Source organism: Neomonachus schauinslandi, chromosome 3, assembly GCF_002201575.2.
Source record: "Neomonachus schauinslandi chromosome 3, ASM220157v2, whole genome shotgun sequence".
Lineage (NCBI taxonomy): Eukaryota > Metazoa > Chordata > Mammalia > Carnivora > Phocidae > Neomonachus > Neomonachus schauinslandi.
The window spans coordinates 127,248,454-127,254,850 of NC_058405.1; positions in this window are offsets into that span (position 1 = coordinate 127,248,454).

The window sequence follows — 6,397 nt, forward strand, 5'->3', positions numbered from 1 at the left end:
AAGACAGTCCTTTTTAAAATTTCTTAATATCGTATAAGCTCTAATTATACACATTTAATGAAACCAGGAGAACCAGCTCAAATTAGGCTTAGTTTTTTCTACATATTTCTGAACTTGTTCAGTGATTTTAGAATAGATTCTAAAATATATTGTCCGGTTATTTTATATTAAAGGTAGGAGGTAGATGTTGAGACCATCTGGCCTAGGGTGGCAAGTTCCATCTCAGATCCCAACCCTAATTGATTATTAGTGGCTCTGTGTAAGGCTCTGCTAAGGAGAACTGTGAGTCTGGTATAGTTCTCTGTTAAAGATCGACTAAAGATGTCGGCCTGGGCTGTGGGAAGCGGGAGCACATATGCATGTCGTTACCTCTCATTAACAGCAATCCTCACAGAGAGGGAGCTCCTCACCTAGTAGGGGAAAGGTGATAGAGGTGCAATCATTATTTTAGCAGACCGTCTGGAGATGCGGGCAATATTGTGTGGAAAACTGGATCAGCAGGATGCTAAGCCGGAAGGAAAATTTGCTGTTGGAATTCTGCAAAGAGAGTTATAATCCTGGCACAAATGGTCCCAGGAGCCATTTCTAGGGAAACAGCTTGCCCGAGCATACTGTAAGTGCCAGCATGTTTGTTTATGTTACAACCGGTGGGCATTAGCAGAGTGTGGAATGATGATGCCAAAGAAGGTCAATTTTAAAAAAGGGTAGTGTCAATATCATCCATATGTGTAAGACAGTATCAAAATATCCTACGGTCAATTTTATCAGCATTTTAATGGAGAGTAGTTTATATTTGGGTCTTACAAAAATATTGTCTTTGAGATGTACAGTCATAGACTATATAAGAACTACAAGTAATTTTGTGTAATCTGTCTTCATTATTTAGCAAATAGACAAATGGTCCAAGAAAGATGGGTGAACTCCAAGATCCAGGAGTTTATATGTATCAGAACTGTGTCCAGAATAAAGCCTCCTGGTTCTGACAGTATTTGATTTCTTTTTTGCCCCCAAGATTTATTTATTTCAGCGAGAGAGAGAGAGAGAGAGAGAGAGAGACGAACAGGAGGGGGATAGGTGGGAAGGGGAAGAGGGAGAGGAGAAGCAGACTCCCTGCTGAACAAGGAGCCCAACATGGGGCTCATCGTGAGGCTCGACAAAGGGTGTGATCCCGCGACCCTGAGGTCATGATCTGAGCCGAAATCAAGAGTCAGATGCTTAACCGACTGAGCCACTCAGGCACCCCAGTATTTGATTTCTGTAAGAGATCACAATCTGAGTATCAGAGGCCTGCTAGGACTCCTTAAAAGTTATTTATTTCATTTTATTTCCCATTAGTAGAAGTTTCCTAAGATTATTTTGGACAGGTAGCTTTTTATTGCCTTTAAAGTTCCCTAGGATAGCCTGTTGTTTCTGTCACTTAACTATAAAAGGAAAATGATTTTCTTTATCTCTTCCCTGTCTTCTGCTTCACTACTTTCCTTGAACCACTTATTTTAAAGAAAAGGATTCATTAACATTTTCATATATTACCTCATCTTTTTAAGTATATAGTTTCAATGTAGTCATATAGTTTAGGTAAGAAAAATCTATAACTAGTAAAAATTATGTATTTGTAATATATAATTTAGAGCTCTCTTCTATTGCATCTTAATGTCTAGTGATTGGATGACTCAGTGGAAAAAAGACCATTAATCATAATTATATGTAAAATTCAGTTTGGGAGTGCAATAAAATGTCTTGGTTTTAACCAAAACATAATATCTGTATTCATTCATTAAGCATTTTGGGTACTATGTATTAGTTACTAGGTACAGTGAAAAATCAACATGAAATACACATACAATACTCATAGTTTGAGGGTAGAATGCACAAATAAACATTAAAATGCTATATTTCATATAAATAACATGGATAAAATGCTATTGGAGTACAGAAAATATAGTCTGAGAAGACTTCACGGATGAGATGCCATCTGAACCTTGCAGATAATTTCCAATGCAGACAAGACATACAAGAGAAGGGACATAAGCAAAAATAAGGAGATATAATGCCATTTTTAAGTAACAATGAATAGTCTGGTATGATTAAAATGCAGGGTGTATGGGATGAAGTGGCAGAAGATGATTCTAGAAAAGTATATTGTATACTGGGATTATATCCTTAAGACACGGACAGTCATCATACTTTTTTAAACAGGGAAGTGGTAAAACAAGATGTATATTTACAGGGGTGCCTGGGTGGCTCAGTCAGTTGAGCGTCTGCCTTTGGCTTGGGTCATGATCCCAGGGTCCTGGGATCAAGTCCTGCATCAGGCTCCTCGCTCAGCGGGGAGCCTGCATCTCCCTCTGCCTGCCATTCCCCCTGCTTGTGCTCTCTCTATCTCTCTGACAAATAAATAAATAAATAAAATCTTAAAAGAAAAAAATGTGTATTAACAAAGATCACAGTAGTGGTAGCATGGAGGGTAGATTGAAGAGGAGAGAGGTTGCAGAGAACTGAAGCTGGGCATGGCTCAGGGGCCCCATGGTCTCTTATTTTTGCTTCATTCTTCCTTGTTCTCTTTCTACTGATTCATTTTATTTATACATTGTTCAAATTCCTTACGATAGCTTATAAGGTTGGTCATGATCTGGCCCCTGTCTGCCTTCAAGGCTTGGTCCACCCTACTCTTCCCATTCCTCACCAGGGTCCAGCCTCCTGGTCTTCCATTTTACTCCTGTTGCAAACTCCTTCCTATCTCAGAGGTTTTACACATCTGGTGCCTCCTGCCTAAACTGTTTATTCCCTCCCGCTTTGCATGGCCAACTAATTATTTTTCAGGTTGCAGCTTGGAGTTACTTCTTTGAGGGACCCCTTCTCTATAGTTCCTTCCCTCAAAACACATAGGCATGAATGCAGAACATATCCCACGTCCAGTCCTTTTCCATCCCTTCTTAGTCTTCTCCGGTGCAAGGCCCTAGAAAAGGAAAGCCTCATCTAGATTTGGAAATAATTCCTCATGCAGTTGTTTGCTTATGATCACGCTCCTTCACCAGGAGGGCTTTTGGATGGCTCATGTGTTGTTGCTTTATGTGCTCAGTAAATCTTTTTGAATAAATGAACATGGTTACCAGTCTAGGGGCTACACATCATTATTACCCAGAACCAACGGGCTGTAGTCTTTGTATGTGTGAGACAGAGGGAGAGAGAAGAGAAAGGTTCTGATTTGGTTACTCTTGCATTAGTTTTTGTATCTGCGGATGGAGGTGTCAGGGTTACTGGGTGTGAGGCTTACTCAGCAGGAGTGACAGTCGCTTAGGAGACTTAGTGACATTGGGAATGGCATGGCAGATACTCTCAAGTATACTTAACATGTTGGTAACCAGATAGGAGGAGCTGAGAAGTTCACAGATATGTAGCAGACATTTAAGAACAAAAAGCAAACTATACAGATGGAGACTGACTGACCATGCAAAAATGAGGGCTTGAAATTATTTGGATTCTATTCGATGACTAGCTGCGAGTCAGTGGTGTGATGCTGCCATTTGAAAGTTCAATGTCTGAAATATGTGAATGGGAGGATGTTATGTAACTACTTCCCATGGTCATCATTTGCCATAATGTTCTAGGCTCCTCTCCTTATCATCAAATGGTAAAAGAGAAAAGACTGATGTAGAGATGAATAACAAAAATTAATACTGTTAAAACTGTACTTAGAATAATGCGAAGAAGAATATTTAGAAAGATGTAAGCTTTAAAGTTGATTTGATTTTTAAAAAAGTTTTTAAGCATAGCCTATCAACCCAACAGTTGTAATTACGCCTGAAGAACAAGAGGAAACAGCGTAGAGTATTACGTTTGTTAACAAGATTGTAAGCATGTGGATAAGGACCATACTCTGTGTTCAATGTTTTTTTTAAAAAGATTTTTTATTTATTTATTTGACAGAGAGAGACATAGCGAGAGCAGGAACACAAGCAGGGGCAGTGGGAGAGGAGAAGCAGGCTTCCCGCGGAGCAGGGAGCCCGATGTGGGACTCGATCCCAGGACCCTGGGATCATGACCTGAGCCGAAGGCAGACGCTTAACGACTGAGCCACCCAGGCGCCCTCTGTGTTCAATGTTTTGCCTCGATGTCTAACATAATTTTTGGCAATAGGAAATGTTGAATTAATGTAAGCTGAATAAATGAAAGTAAGTGCTGGCTATTTAATGTCTATATGCATGTACTTCTTCTATAAAAATAAGACCAAACAAAATAATTGATATTAGAGTGTTTATAATGTGAGGCACTGTCCTAATACGTTTATATGCAATGAATATAATATATAATTGAATATTTGTAACTTACTTAAAATGTGGGTTTTATTATTATTCAGGTATTGTGAAGCCAACAGATCAGAAGACTGTCATTGATTATTTAACTGGTTACCCACAGTTCCCAGGAGGAAGGGACACACAATGCCACTTAGGGCCCTATGAGATGGTACAAAGGTCAGTCAGGAGGCAAAGGGGTGCAGGGAAAGCATGGTCAACAGCTTTTATCATGGTTTTCACAGGAAGGAATCGGCGAGGCAAGGTAAAACAGACCGAGCAGGTTTAGGATTGGAAAGTTTGAATAGTTTCTGTAGGCTCTGGGCTCTAGGGGTGATTCCTAGTTGTTCAGGACCTGGCCCTGTGGTGTTTTAAGGCAGGCAGATAGTGCTCTGGACTTCAGGAGCCTGATCAAAGGAGGTGGGTAGAGGTATGGATTTGTGATTTGCTGGTTTGCATATCAAAGTTGTGCTCGCAGGCAAGTTGTTTGCTCTCAGAGAATTAGCTAACCTTAGGAGAGTCAGTCCCCTCCTGGGTCCCCAAGGTCCCAAGATGTCAAAGTATAAAATACAGAAAATGTTTTCTAGAATACGATTAACACACAACCTCATGAGGTAGGAATTGCTATTACACAAACTTTCAGATGAGCATGGACGCATGGAAATGCTGTCATTTTCCTAAGGGAACACAGTTAGGAAATGGATAAGCTGGGTTTCAAACCAGAGAGGAAAGCTTCAGAGACTCAGTTTTTAACTGTCATGCTATGTATATGCCACATGCACAGTGAGCAACTATGAAATAAGACCAAAAAGCCTACAGAGTAAAAGTATACACAGAACCAAACAACCAAGAGCTGAATTAATAAAGCCATGAATATCAATGTGTTTAGCTGAGTGATTAAAATCTTGGTGAGAGGTGGATGGGTCACTAGATTAGGGAGAACTTTTACTTTTCTTTTTCTTTCATGAGGAAGACTTTGTAGATGATGTTAGTTTTGTTTTGTTTTTCTAGGATGAGAAGAAAGATGGATACCTTTGGGACACAATAAAGCCTATATTTACATCCTGTAGAGTATTGTGACTTTTTTTATGTGAGTTTTCCACATTAAACACTGGCCATGTATGGCAGAGACTATCTTATTTACCTTAGTATCTACTTAATACCTGTCTGTCTGTATAATAGGCTTTGTCCCATAATGTGTCAAATATTGAAAAACTCTGGTGGTAGAGTAGTTCTACGGATAGAGAGATGATGACGTAAGATAGAAATACATATAGGCAAATAGATAGGAAGTGCAGGGTTTTTGGAGACAGTGGCCTGGCCTGGATTCCTTTGAACTCCATATTCTAAACCTAAATTTCTTCTTTACATAATAGTCCAGAAAGTACTATGGAAGGGAGATAGGTCCTTAGAGAGCCTGAGACTATTTCCTTTATTCAGCAGCCCAATATACTCTCGAGATCATTGTTCCTATGGTTTTTATTCATTAGTTATACAACTGGGAGCTCTTAGAGTGGCCCAGCTGTGCTGAGGCCAAGCTGAAAGAAATTGGAGAGCTCATGATGGGAGACAGTTAAATATTTAAAGGTAATAAAAGGAACAAGGATTAGTATTGCAATAAAATGCCATTAAACTTTAAAAAAAATCAAATCAGCGTATTTCTGTGTAGGGTTGGTGGTTCATTTTACATCCCTTAATCTGTAGGATGATATTTGTTTCTCTTGGGAAAACACTTCACCAAACATATTAGAGTTAATTGCATTTGGCTATTTTAGATTGTGAAATCAATGCGCATTGAATATTAGACTGTTCATACCACAGTGTTTCGCAGAAAGTGAAAAGCAAAAGGGCATATTTCCACATGTTTATTTAAATTTTAATTGCATTTTGAAGAAACTCAGAAGCTCGTAGTTAAGATTTGCAGATCTGAAAATCTGGGTCATCAGAGTGCACAAACTATATCACTAGGACTGTACATCAGTGTTTATGAGAAATGATGTAAATAGTTTTTTTTTTCCTATTGCTTAGCAAGTCAATAAAAATGCGTCAGAGAATTATTATGCTAAATAAAATGGATTAATCCTGTTTATCACATTTTATGGATT